At 38.7% G+C, this 15,531-nt stretch overlaps 1 pseudogene; it reads left to right on the top strand.

The window, feature by feature from the left end:
* The first annotated feature begins 4,258 nt into the window (after positions 1 to 4,258).
* LOC148788440 (secreted RxLR effector protein 161 pseudogene) lies at positions 4,259 to 4,975 on the top strand (annotated as a pseudogene).
* The last annotated feature ends 10,556 nt before the right edge of the window (positions 4,976 to 15,531 follow it).

The raw sequence follows: 15,531 nt of genomic DNA on the forward strand, positions 1-15,531 counted from the left end.
ATAGTTACTTTATGATTTTTCGGCTTTCACCTTCCCTGGCTGATCCGCTCCCATCATTGTTAACTCGCTTTCAACCACCCATTAATAATGTATAGACATCACATGTCTGGTGTTAATGAAATGTGACACCCTCACATGAATACGTTCATTAGGGCAAGTCTCAATACAACCCTTAATGCCCTTCCTCGGGGTTCTTTACTTTAAATGTTTCAGACCAATTACCGAAAGTTTCATGATTGCCATTGTATGCGCAACCCAACTTCGTTGGTTGTTAGTTTTTTGAGACATTTGTTCGTGACATGCAATTATAACAATTGTAAAGGAATTTAAATAACAAAAAGCTGGCCAAATATAAATATTATGTATATTTATTCTACATTACATCAAAAAGAATTTGCTATTACTCAATAGTCACTCCAATCTCATCACATATTCTTACAAGGTACTCATTTGAGTGCATTGAGTAAGGAAATGTTAACCTTTATTTTGTGAGAAATTTTAAGGATTTTCTTCTCTTCTTCCTCCTTTTTGAACTTGGCAAGTCTGTGTGGGAAAGTATGTTTGGTTACCAACACCTTAGGATGCCCATGTTTTAGTGCTATCATCGTTCTTAGATTGTTATCCTTCTTCACTGCGCATGACAATAGCACTAATATTTTTTTAGGATAAACAATAATTGGGAGAGCAACTTTCATTGCTGGCTCAAGCGTGGTCTCTTAAGTCGTGGCACACTTGGAATAGAGCAAAGCTTCACTATTGTTGTGAACAAAGAGCACGTCCAACATTTTCCTGTCTCACGAGTCGTGTGGGGCGACGAATAAAGTGTGATTTGATTGATGGGTTGGGCCTAACACTGAGTAACATGATTCGCTTGGAGTCCTCTGGATCATGTGAAGAGGTAAGGCAAAATATCTTTGGAATCTTATGAAATGGGAATGGCATCGGTTGCCTCCCATAAAACGTTTTCCATATGAATCATAAAAGTGGGGCATGGTATGTTCTTGTAGATCCCAAGCCTACTAGGAAATAATTTCCTGAAACCCCGCTTGAGAGTGGTGGGATTTCGCATGTTTTGAACTTATCAATATTATTATCGTGTGCTGATTTTTATTTAATTCTATTATGTAGAAAATGTCTAAGAATCCCTTAACCCTGATAATGGAGATTGTTAAACTTAATACTACAATGATTGGCTGCAAAATCTAAGGATTGTCCTAGATTTCAAAACAAGGGCTATGTCTTGGACAAGCCGCTCCCGGCGACCTTGCCAAAAGGGTCCTCACTCAGAGAACGTGCGACGTTTGAAAAGTGGCATGAGGAAAATCGCTAGGTGCGTAGTATCATATTTGCTTCTATGACCAATGACATCTAAAAGCAATATGATAGGCTGGAAGATGGTCCCTCGATAATACTTTGCATGAAAGAAGTTTATAAGATTCTTGATAGGCATATTAGATATGTTGCTACAAAAGTATTTTTCAGGACAAAGATGGCTGAAGGATCTTTTGTACAAAGTCATGGGATCAAAATGCGATCCCTCGTGGAGTAGCTCGAAAACCTCAAAGCTGGGCTTGACAATAACACGTACATCGATGTGATCCACCAATCACTTACTCCCTGTTATGACCCGTTTATCATTAACTACAACATGAATGGACTTGAGAAGTCTATTCATGAGTTAACTAATATGTTGGTCCAATACAAGGCAACGACCCACAATTCCGAGCCTCAGTGTTGATATGAGAGCCTTTGACCTCCAATGCAAAAGACAAAAGGGCCGTACTCTAGAAGAGGAAGAAGGAAAAGGGAAAAGTTTTGTAGCCACTGCTAGCGCTCCAAGCGCCCCTATTGCTTCGGTGGGAAAGGGCAATGGGAATGAAAAAATGGCGGTTCACAACAGTCGAGGGAAATTGATGTTTGAATTCATTGTCATGAGAAGGGACATTGGAAGAGGAGTGCCCACAACTCTTCTCCAACCTAGATATGTTTGTGATTGACGTAAATATGATAACTAATTTCGCTTCTTGAATATTGGATACCAGTTGTGGAGCTCACATCTGCAATGATTTGCAGGTGCTAGAAAGAAGTAGAAGGCTACATAAGGACAAGATGGTCCTTAGGCTTGGTGATGGCAAGGCCGTTGTTATGGAAGCCGTGGGATCTCTCAACTTAGCCATTAGTGATCATATTCGGATAGAATTAAAGAACTGTTATTCTGTATCGAGCATGTCAAAAATATTATTTTCATTCCTATTTTAGACAATGATGGCTTATGCGTTTAAGATCAATAAAAATAGTTTTTATGTGATGATTGATGATAACCTTCATCTGCTTGGTACATTAACAAACAATCTTTACATTCTCCAACAGTCAAATTGGATTATGACTGCCCAACACAAATAAAAATTAGATAATCATGAAAACACACAGATTTGACATGCGAGGTTAGGTCATATCTCTATAGAAAGGATAAGGAAGTTGGTAGAGTTAAATGACTTGGATAAACTATCAACTAGCGGATCTTGTCTTAAAAGGAAAATGATCAAGAAATCTTTTGTTGGATAATGTATGCTTTTGCCACTGGTCTGTTGGATTTAATCCACACAGATGTTTGTGGACCACTAAATACTCCGGCTAAAGGAGGATACTGATACGTCATAACCTTTACCTATGATCACTCATGGTCATGGCATGGTTATGTTTACTTTATGAGGTAGAAGTCTGAGGCCCTTAAAAGGTTTAAAGAATTCAGACTTGAAGTAGAGAATCAAACTAGCCATAAGATTAATACCCTTCGATTAGACCAAGGTGGGGAATATTTAAGTGGTGAGTTCATGGATTACCTAAAAGAGAATAGAATTCTCTCTCAACGGACCTCCTGGAACGCCACAGCTTAATGGCATGGCCGAATGGAGAAACTGAACGCTGCTGGACATGGTCTGATCCATGATGAATTTTACCGAATTGCCCCTGTCCTTTTGGGGATACACTCTTGAGACAGTGGCCAAGTCATATGAGATATGGCACGGTATGCCTGCGTCCTATAAGTACTTGAGAGTGTGAGGTAGCCCCGCATACGTCAAGAGGCTAGTGGGAGATAAACTAGAATCATCTAGTCTGTGCAGGTTTGTTGGATATCCGAAAGAAACTATGGGGTACTATTTTTATGATCCATTAGAACAAAAAGTTTTGTCTTGAGAAAACGTAGTATTCTTGGAAAAGAGTTTCCCTATGGATAGCCGACGTGATGAGGAACTGCTTGAAGAGTCAAGTGAGACATCTCATCAAGATAATGCAACATCATTTGTACCTACAGTTCCTAGTAATAGTGCTCCAATTCTCCGTACGTCGATCAGAATATCCCAACGGATTCTTAAGCTTGACTAACCAATTGGACAGTGATCCAAGAACATATGGAGAAGCGATGTCTAACATCGACTTCGATAAATGGCTTGAAGCCATGGGATCCGAAATGGACTCGATGGAATCAAATCAAGTTTAGACCCTTGTGGATTCACCTAAAGGCGTTAAGCCAGTTGTTTGCAAATGGGTCTACAAATGTAATCTTAGAGCTAACGGAGAGGTTACTACCTTCAGGGTAAGGCTCGTGGGAAAAGGATACACTCAGCGACCTAGGGTCGACTTTGAGGAAATCTATTCTTCTATGGCAATGGGCAAGTCCATTCGGATACTGCTCGCTTTAACACCATGGTATGACTATGAAATATGGCAGATGAACGTGAAAACGGCCTTCCTGAATGGCTTCATTGAGGAAGAGATTTACATAGATCAGCCGGAAGGTTTCACCTCTACTGGAGACGAACAGAAAGTCTTTTGTCTCCAAAGGTCCATCTATGGCCTCAAACAAGTTTCTCAAAGCTGGAACACACATTTTGATGAAGTCATATGGGGATATATTTCTCAAGAACGAATCTAATCCTTATGTATATAAGAAGATCAGTGGGAGCTCGATTGCGTACCTCGTGCTTTATGTTGACGATATCTTGCTCATTGTAAATGATGTCAAAATATTGAAAAACATAAAAGAATGGTTGTCACTCAATTTTCCTTAAAGAATATGGGTGAGGCTTCCTACACCCTTGGTATCAAGATTTACAGGCATAGATCTAAAAAGATGATAGGATTAACCTAATCCTTGTACATTGAGAAAGTTTTGAAGAGATTCAAGATGGAAAACTCAAAACGAGGATTGCTTTCAATGAGGCATGGGATTAAGCTGTCCAAGAAACAATCTCCCAAGACTGATGAGGAACTTCAACGGATGTCGGACATCCTATATGCTTCAGCCGTAGGCAGTATTCAGTATGTTGTCCAATGTACTAAGCCCGATGTTACATACACTTTGAGCCTAACGAGCATATATCAGGCGTGTGCTGGTAAAGCACACTGGAATGCGGTCAAGACCATACTTAAGTACCTGAAAAGGATTAAAGATATGTTCTTGATCTACAGTGGTGGAGAATTGATACTGGAAGGCTACAGCGACGCTAGCTTCTAGTCGGATGATGATGATGCCAAGTCTCAATCAGGTTTTACATTCAAGCTAAATGGGTGGTGTGGTTACTTGGAAAAGTTCCAAGCAAGCTACCATAGCGGATTCCACCATGGAAGTTGAATACATAGCAACTTCAAAAGCAACTAAGGAAGTAGTTTGAATGAAATACATCCAAAAATTGGGTGTAGTGCCTAGCATTGCTGAACCGATAATTATCTTCTATGATAACAACGGGGCAATAGCACAAGCAAAAGAACCAAGATCTCATCACCATTGTAAACACATTCTTAGATGCTACCATCTGCTTAGAGAGATGGTGAGTAGAGGTGATGTGCGGATGGATCGAGTCAACTCAGCAGAAAACACAACTATCCACTGAATAAAGAGGTGTCGCAAATTGCTCATACTCAACATCTTGATAAGATAGGCTTGAGGTCGATGGGTGATTGGCTTAGGTAAAGTGGGAAATTGTTAGGATAAATGACCAAAAAGGCAATTAGATTGGCCTAGGTGTATTCTATTTTCACAATTAATCGATATCATGTAATATTATTTCAAGAGAATAAAATGAGTATTCGCTTAATTTGGTATCTACTTTGTTGTACTTATTATGTATGTTTGCATTTACTTGAACATCACAACAAAGCCCACGGACTAATTGGCAACCATGCAATTGCGCCACACACTGGATGGCGATCAGGAAACTAACTGCCAAAAGGTTAAGTTTGAAACGTTCCAAGTCGAGGACCTCGAGAATGGGCATTGAGAGTCTTATGGAGACTTGCGCTAAGAGTCGCATTCAATTAGTGAATACCGTGTTTCATCGGTGACAGACACGAGGCATCTATGCGATCTTGGTGGGTTGATTGACTGGGTGTAGAATCAATTGAACTGACTCACGAGGATCGTCATATGAAAGCCTTGGAGGCTTGATCGGTATGACTCGAATACCCGACTTCTATAGTACGGGAGTAGTCCTCAAACTTAAGGAATTATGAAAGTCACGTGCATACGATGACTATATCTTAGATCTGCGCAAGAGGTGATTGTGTCGCAGACATAATCATTATAAGCCTTGTTTAGTGCAGTTGGAGTATCTAACGAGGAAGGTGAGTTCCAAGAAGAAGATCGGTCCCCTATTAGTATGTGACAGAGGTATGTCCTATGTACTTGGAGATGCGTTCACGCTCTATGAACCTGTGGCCACAATCCTTGAGGTTCCTATATCGAGAAACTTGGCTTAACGCGATATCAAGTATTAAGCATAAACGTCTAGTTCAAGATGGGAACTAACACCTAATTCCATGACCTAGACTAATGCCCGTATGGACTCGAGAGCCTAAATGTTCACATGAAAATTCACCTAGTCTCTACTGCCATGGACTGTTGCTAGACGGCCACCCGTGGTTACTACCTTTCTTGATTAAAGGTTAATCAAGAATTATTAATTAAATTAGTTTTGATTAATATCAGTGTTAGACACTAGCCCAAGTCTAGCTGTATGAAGAACCTAAAAGGTCACACATAAATCACTAAAAAGGAACAAGGAATTAATTTGGAATCAATCCACAATTAATTAGATTACTTACAAAAGAGAGATCCATCGGATGAAAAAAATCTAATAACAAATTAATGGCATTAATGTATATTGGGCTTGTAGCACCCCCTTTGCTACAAGGGCTATATATACCCTAAACGACATATTTATAGTAATCCCTGTATTTGTATATAAATGCACATAATCATCTAATTAATATGCATACGTAATCACAACGTCATAACGACATAGTCAACCCACAACATCACACATATACAAATCAAACACCACAGGCGATCCACCACAGTTGATCTCTACGCCTATGTTCTCTTTATACAAACAAAATAAGATTTGTACTCTAGCTGACAAAGAGGAGAAAACAACATACTGGCCCGACCTGCCTGAGTATAGCGCATAGACCTATTCTTCAACAGTCAGACACCTCAAAGTCTACTCCTGAAAGAAAATATCAACAGAGGGATGAGCCTGCCACTCAGTAAGTAAATAATCAGCCCTATCTATATATGTATATCAGACACAGCCCAAATAGGACAAGTAGGCAACATGCATGGATTACAGTGAATTTAATTCCAACATAATCAATTGTAGTACACCACATAGCTATCTCACAAATATATAATCAATTAAACTTTTTTTTTCCTAGTTTGCTTACCAGAAGGTGATATCGTGTTTTTTTCCGTCAACTCAATCTCACCTTTATATAAATTTAAGTGAATCCCCTTAACAACCGGCTCATCAATCTCATTTCTCATCATAGCTCTTTCAATTCGCATCATAGTTCTTTTATTTCGCAACATAGCTCTTTTCACATCACATCTTTCTCATATCGCATCAAAGCTCTTTTCATTTCATTTCGCCTTATAAGCTTTTAAACACATCAAGGGGTATTCACACCACAATTATATTCAATTTCCACCACTCTCTCCTTTCCACATATCACCATTCTTGTAAGCAACTACTAACGTAGAACAATATATCAACATATTCTCATTCCAAACATCCACAACATATCAAACAACAAACATAATATTTCAACGCACTTCCTCATTTTACGTACATAATATCGTCAATCAAATCAAATCATTCACCACTCATATATTTTCAGATAAATCAATATCAACATGAACCACAAATTCATATAACAGTAAAACAATATCAGCATGAACCACAAATTCATATAACAGTAAAACCACAAATAAAGGGGACATATATAGATAATACTAATTATTTACTTACATCGACCTTACAACGCCTTTATCTATTCAATAGATAGATTCGGTCTTTTCACTTTACCCCCGTATCCTATAATGAGTTATAGCACATATAGTTAATATATCGAGAATATCGTAACTTCTTTTAAATATAATATTAAATATTATTCGTACAATTTTTAATAATTTTTCAATATTTCATTTCTATCCAAGTACAAATCTTCATTTTTTTCTCTTTGTTAACATACCATTTATTAAATATAATTTTCGGAATATTTCTATGAATTTTCTATCAATTTCTGGCTATTGTATAATTTAAATTAAATAACAATACGTAGAATTGCGTACTTGGTTAACAATTCCGATGGAATTGTATAAATTGGCTATAGCAACATTCAAATCTAATAAATTTAATAATCTAATTAACCAGCGATATCATTTTTATATCCGATTTGATATTTAATTCGACACTATTTTAAATAGCCAAATTCGTAAAATATTTCAATTAAATAGTACATCACTCAGTATAAACAACATTTAATAAACGGACTAATTAAATAATATAATTATATAAATTAATAAAAATTAAAATTACAACCTTTCGTATCTCTGTTTCCTTTTTCTTTTTCCACCAAAAATGTGTGTGTGTTGTGTGCAATGTATATGTGTGTGTGTTGTGTGCAATGTATATGTGTGTGAATGTATGTGTACAAGGAACAACAACAAAAAAAAAAAAGAAAAGAAAGAGAAAGAAAGAGAGAGTGAGGCGGTGGGGTGCTGGCCCCACCTCCCACTCTCAAGTCTCTCTCTCCTACTATATGTATATATATATATATACATATTATTTTTATATATATAATATTATATTATTATTTTATTTATTTAATTAAACTTTTTTAAAAATATCATTTACGTCCTTTCTAATTTTCTTAATTAATATAAATTGTCCCAAAATATTATAACGAACTCCAATTTAATTCATTCAAGTGTTATTATATTCCATTTATGACCCATAATTTATTAGCTAATTAACTAAATTTCATAAAAATTTATCAATTAATCCTACAATTAGGTATTATAATATTTGGAGCGTCACAATTCTCCCCTCCTAATAAAAATTTCATCCTCGAAATTTAACTAACTACTTACCGGCTCAGGGAATAAATATGGGTATTTTTCTCTCATGTTCTCCTCAACTTCCTAGGTGGCTTCCCTTGGAGAGTGATGACTCCACTTGACCTTCACTATTGGTATTTCTTTATTCCTCAATTTCTTTATACTCCGGTCCAAAAATTCCATTGGCTCTTCCACATATGTCAATCCCTCCGATATTTCTATCTCTGGCTCATGCAAAATATGACTAGGATCGGATCGTTATCACCGTAGCATAGAAACGTGAAACACGTCATGTATCTGCGATAATTCTGTCGGTAATGCTAATCGATAGGCTAGTGGTCCAACTCGCTCCAGAATTTCATATGGCCCAATATATCGCGGACTCAGCTTTCCCTGCTTCCCGAATATTAAGATTCCTCTCCATGGTGATACTTTTAGAAAGACTTTTTCCCCCACTTCGTATTCCATCTCTCTGTGATGCTTATCGACGTAACTCTTCTGCATATCCTCTGCTGCCTTCAAACACTTTTTAACTGTTTTTATCTTGTTTACTGTTTCTTGAACTAACTCCGGCCCTTCAAGCTGTCTCAATCCCTCAATATCGCAACAAATCGGACTTCGGCATTTCCTTCCATACAAAGCTTCATATGGAGCCATACCAATACTAGAAAGCAAATTCCATCAGTGGTAGATGATCATCCCAATTTCCTTTGAATTCGATTATGCAGGCTCTCATCATATCTTCTAATGTCTGAATCGTTCTTTCTGATTGTCCATCGGTTTGAGGGTGAAACACAGTACTGAAATGCAATTTTGTACCTAGAGCCGTTTGCAAGCTTCCCCAAAAATGAGAAGTAAATTGAGGATCTCAATCAAAAACTATAGAGGTTGGAATGCCATGTAATCTCACAATTTCTGAAACATATAATTCAGTGAGCTTATCCAAAGAATCATTTTGACGGATTGGCAAGAAATGTGCAAATTTAGTTAATCTGTCAACAATCACCCAAATAGCATCATGTTTTCTGAACGTACGTGGTAACCCAATAACAAAATCCTTAGTAATCTTTTCCCACTTCCATTCAGGTATAGTCAAAGGATGAAGTTTACCAGCTGGTGCTTGGTGTTCTGCTTTTACCTGCTGACAAGTTAAACATTTCGCTACAAACTCTGCCACAATTTTCTTCATTGTTGGCCACCAGTAATAGGGTCTCAAATCCCGATACATCTTAGTACTGCAAGGATGCATAGCATACGGTGCGTAGTGCGCCTCATGCATAATTTCCAATCTCAACTCCTCTACGTTCGGCACGCATATACGTTTTTCATTGAACAATGTACCATCTTCTTGGATTATAAATTGATCGTTCTTTCCCTTGTTAACCTTAGCCTTTATCCTCTGTAGATATGGATCTCTAGCCTGTGCATCTTTAATTTTATCCTTGAGGGAAGGTTTCACTTGTATCGTAGCCAGTAGAATATCACCACCAATGCTAAAGTGTACATCCATACCTCTGAGGGCAGTCAAATACTCTATGTTATAGCAGATCATACCTGCAAGTTGCTCCGCCGTCTTTCTACTCAAAGCATCTGCTACAACATTTGCCTTTCCGAGATGATAGTCAATGGTGCAGTCATAATCCTTCAAAAGCTCCATCCACCTTCTTTGCCTCAAATTCAATTCTTTCTGTGTTGGGATATACTTTAGACTTTTATGATCTGTAAATATTTGAAATATCTCCCCGTATAAGTAATGCCTCCAGATCGTCAATGCATGTACTATGGCTGCTAACTCCAAATTATGGGTCGGATAGTTTATCTCATGTGGCCTCAACTGCCTCGAAGCATAAGCTATAACTCTCCCATGCTGCATCAAAACACACCCAAGTCCTTGTCGTGAAGCGTCAGTAAATACCACATATCCTATATCCCCAGACGGCAAAGCTAGGATAGGTGCTGAAGTGAGTCTCTTCTTCAACTCCTCAAAACTCTGAGCACATTTGTCATTCCAATTAAATGGTGCATTCTTCTTCAACAAGTTCGTCAGAGGTTTTGCGATTATAGAGAAGTCCTTTACAAATCTTCTATAATAACCAGTCGATCCTAGAAAACTCCGGATCTCCGACACATTTTTTGGTGGTTCCCATTCTAAAATAGCTTTAACTTTTGTCGGATCAGGTTGTACCCCTTCTTTCGAAACAACATGCCCCAAAAAAGTAATTTCTTCCATCCAAAACTCACATTTGCTGAATTTACCGTACAACTATTTCTCTCTCAAGATCTGCAAAAAATGCCGTAAACGTTGTTCATGTTCCTCGTGACTACTCGAATATATCAAGATATCATCAATAAACATAATCACAAACCGATCAAGGAATGGTTGTAGCGTCCTGTTCATCAGAGACATGAAAGTGCAGGGGCATTCGTTAATCCAAATGGCATAATGACAAATTCATAGTGGCCATACCTGGTCCTGAAAGTTGTCTTTGGGATCGAATCTTCCTCAATCTGCAGTTGCCAATATCCTAACCTCAAATCAATTTTAGAGAACATAGTATCACCCTTTAGCTGATCAAGCAGATCGTCAATCCGTAGCAGAGGATATTTGTTCTTGATTGTGATTCAGTTTAACTATCTATAATCGACACATAATCTCATACTCCATCCTTTTTCTTTACAAATAGTACTGGTGCTCCCCATGGTGAAATACTAGGTCGGATGAACCCTTTATCCAATAGCTCTTCTAAGTGCTTTTTTAATGCTTTCAATTCTGACGGAGCCGTTCTATACGGTGCAATTGAAATAGGTGCCGCCCCAAGAATAGTGTTTATTTCAAAGTCTACTTCTCGATGAAGTGGTAGTCCAGGTAATTTATCAGGAAAAATATCAGGAAATTCCCTCACCACTGGAACGTCTAATACCCCCGGACTAACTTTCATGGTATCGTGCACACTGGTTAAATACGCCTCACGCCCTTCTTTAATTAGATTAAAAGCGGTCACAGCAGAAATTAAGCAGTTAGGTATCACTTTTCTTTCCCCCACTATAACCGTCTTCATCTGCCCATTGACTTCAACCATTACTTCTTTTATTTGACAATCCACTAAAGCATGATTAGTGGCTAACCAATCCATTCCCAAAATGACATCAAACTCCCTAAGGTCTATTACAACCAAATCTGCATATAGAGTGACACCCTCCACTACTATTGGACAAGACCTCAACACCGTATTCACTAATACAAACCCACCAGCAGGCATAGACACATATAAGTCATGTCCAAATGGTTGTATTTTAGCATTACACGAAATGCAAAATCGTGTGATATAAATGAACAAGTAGATCCAGGATCAATCAATACATGTGCATTAGAATCGCAAATAGAGAAGGAACCAGTGATAACCTCAGGTGCCGTAGGAGCTTGTTCTTTTGTAATTGCATACACCCTTGCTTGTGGTTGAGGCTGACTACTTTGTCTTGTAGATGTTGTGGAAATGTTCCCGCTACCTCGACCACCTCTACCTCGTCCTCTGCTTGTACCTGCCCGTTGTGAGTTTTCCCCCACACTGCTAAACTCTAAAGTCTAAGGTCTTTTGGAATTATCCCTCCATGTAGGACAGTCCCTGATAATGTGTCCTGATTGATGGAAACGATGACATACAATTGGTTGAACTCCCCAACATTCACCAGTATGTCTCCTACCGCAATTAGCACAAGAGGGAATAGATCTTCCACTAAACGATCTGGCTGGACCGGGTCTTGCTCTAGATCTACCCCAAGTAGGCCCGCCTCTACTAAAAAAACTGAAGAAGACCTGCTAGTCTAACCTACTCCTCGGCCTCTGAACCAACCCCTCTGCGAATCAGAACCCCTAAAGGAAACTGCACCACGTTATCCCGCTATAAGATTCAGATTACCTGTCAATTTCTTTCGTTTAGCTTCAGTAGAACTCCTTTCAATTGACGTCTCTTCTGCCCTTAGTGCCGCTTCCAGCAGTGCACCATAACTTGGAGGTTTGATTGCTATTTTCTCCCGAATCTCAAGTCTCAACCCCCTTTCAAATCTGTCTCTTCTCAATTCATCGGTACTCACTTCTTCTGGGGCATATTTTGACAATCTCACAAATTGTAGTTCATATTCAGCAACAGATAACTCATTCTGCTTTAATTCAAGGAACTCAACTTTCTTACGGTTTCTTGAGGGTGAAACACAGTACTAAAATGCAATTTTGTACCTAGAGCCGTTTGCAAGCTTCCACAAAAATGAGAAGTAAATCGAGGATCTCAATAAAAAACTATAGAGGTTGGAATGCCATGTAATCTCACAATTTCTGAAACATATAATTCAGTGAGCTTATCCAAAGAATCATTTTGACGGATTGGCAAGAAATGTGCAGATTTAGTTAATCTGTCAACAATCACCCAAATAGCATCATGTTTTCTGAACGTACGTGGTAACCCAATAACAAAATCCTTAGTAATCTTTTCCCACTTCCATTCAGGTATAGTCAACGGATGAAGTTTACCAGCTGGTGCTTGGTGTTCTGCTTTTACCTGCTGACAAGTTAAACATTTCGCTACAAACTCTGCCACAATTTTCTTCATTGTTGGCCACCAGTAATAGGGTCTCAAATCCCGATACATCTTAGTACTGCAAGGATGCATAGCATACGGTGCGTAGTGCGCCTCATGCATAATTTCCATTCTCAACTCCTCTACGTTCGGCACGCATATACGTTTTTCATTGAACAATGTACCATCTTCTTGGATTATAAATTGATCGTTCTTTCCCTTGTTAACCTTAGCCTTTATCCTCTGTAGATATGGATCTCTAGCCTGTGCATCTTTAATTTTATCCTTGAGGGAAGGTTTCACTTGTATCGTAGCCAGTAGAATATCACCACCAATGCTAAAGTGTACATCCCTACCTCTGAGGGCAGTTAAATACTCTATGTTATAGCAGATCATACCTGCAAGTTGGTCCGCCGTCTTTCTACTCAAAGCATCTGCTACAGCATTTGCCTTTCCGGGATGATAGTCAATGGTGCAGTCATAATCCTTCAAAAGCTCCATCCACCTTCTTTGCCTCAAATTCAATTCTTTCTGTGTTGGGATATACTTTAGACTTTTATGATCTGTAAATATTTGAAATATCTCCCCGTATAAGTAATGCCTCCAGATCGTCAATGCATGTACTATGGCTGCTAACTCCAAATTATGGGTCGGATAGTTTATCTCATGTGGCCTCAACTGCCTCGAAGCATAAGCTATAACTCTCCCATGCTGCATCAAAACACACCCAAGTCCTTGTTGTGAAGCGTCAGTAAATACCACATATCCTCCATCCCCAGACGGCAAAGCTAGGATAGGTGCTGAAGTGAGTCTCTTCTTCAACTCCTCAAAACTCTGAGCACATTTGTCATTCCAATTAAATGGTGCATTCTTCTTCAACAAGTTCGTCAGAGGTTTTGCGATTATAGAGAAGTCCTTTACAAATCTTCTATAATAACCAGCCGATCCTAGAAAACTCCGGATCTCCGACACATTTTTTGGTGGTTCCCATTCTAAAATAGCTTTAACTTTTGCCGGATCAGGTTGTACCCCTTCTTTCGAAACAACATGCCCCAAAAAAGTAATTTCTTCCATCCAAAACTCACATATGCTGAATTTACCGTACAACTATTTCTCTCTCAAGATCTGAAAAATTGGCCGTAAATGTTGTTCATGTTCCTCGTGACTACTCGAATATATTAAGATATCATCAATAAACACAATCACAAACCGATCAAGGAATGGTGGTAGCGTCCTGTTCATCAGAGACATGAAAGCTGCAGGGGCATTCGTTAATCCAAATGGCATAATGACAAATTCATAGTGGCCATACCTGGTCCTGAAAGTTGTCTTTGGGATCGAATCTTCCTCAATCTGCAGTTGCCAATATCCTAACCTCAAATCAATTTTAGAGAACATAGTGGCACCCTTTAGCTGATCAAGCAGATCGTCAATCCGTAGCAGAGGATATTTGTTCTTGATTGTGATTCAGTTTAACTATCTATAATCGACACATAATCTCATACTCCATCCTTTTTCTTTACAAATAGTACTGGTGCTCCCCATGGTGAAATACTAGGTCGGATGAACCCTTTATCCAATAGCTCTTCTAAGTGCTTTTTTAATGCTTTCAATTCTGACGGAGCCGTTCTATACGGTGCAATTGAAATAGGTGCCGCCCCAAGAATAGTGTTTATTTCAAAGTCTACTTCTCGATGAAGTGGTAGTCCAGGTAATTTATCAGGAAAAATATCAGGAAATTCCCTCACCACTGGAACGTCTAATACCCCCGGACTAACTTTCATGGTATCGTGCACACTGGTTAAATACGCCTCACGCCCTTCTTTAATTAGATTAAAAGCGGTCACAGCAGAAATTAAGCAGTTAGGTATCACTTTTCTTTCCCCCACTATAACCGTCTTCATCTGCCCATTGACTTCAACCATTACTTCTTTTATTTGACAATCCACTAAAGCATGATTAGTGGCTAACCAATCCATTCCCAAAATGACATCAAACTCCCTAAGGTCTATTACAACCAAATCTGCATATAGAGTGACACCCTCCACTACTATTGGACAAGACCTCAACACCGTATTCACTAATACAAACCCACCAGCAGGCATAGACACATATAAGTCATGTCCAAATGGTTGTATTTTAGCATTACACGAAATGCAAAATCGTGTGATATAAATGAACAAGTAGATCCAGGATCAATCAATACATGTGCATTAGAATCGCAAATAGAGAAGGAACCAGTGATAACCTCAGGTGCCGTAGGAGCTTGTTCTTTTGTAATTGCATACACCCTTGCTTGTGGTTGAGGCTGACTACTTTGTCTTGTAGATGTTGTGGAAATGTTCCCGCTACCTCGACCACCTCTACCTCGTCCTCTGCTTGTACCTGCCCGTTGTGAGTTTTCCCCCACACTGCTAAACTCTAAAGTCTAAGGTCTTTTGGAATTATCCCTCCATGTAGGACAGTCCCTGATAATGTGTCCTGATTGATGGAAACGATGACATACAATTGGTTGAACTCCCCAACATTCACCAGTATGTCTCCTACCGCAATTAGCAC

The sequence above is a fragment of the Sesamum indicum genome, linkage group LG4 (assembly GCF_026168435.1).
Source record: "Sesamum indicum cultivar Baizhima isolate 11 linkage group LG4, ASM2616843v1, whole genome shotgun sequence".
NCBI lineage: Eukaryota > Viridiplantae > Streptophyta > Magnoliopsida > Lamiales > Pedaliaceae > Sesamum > Sesamum indicum.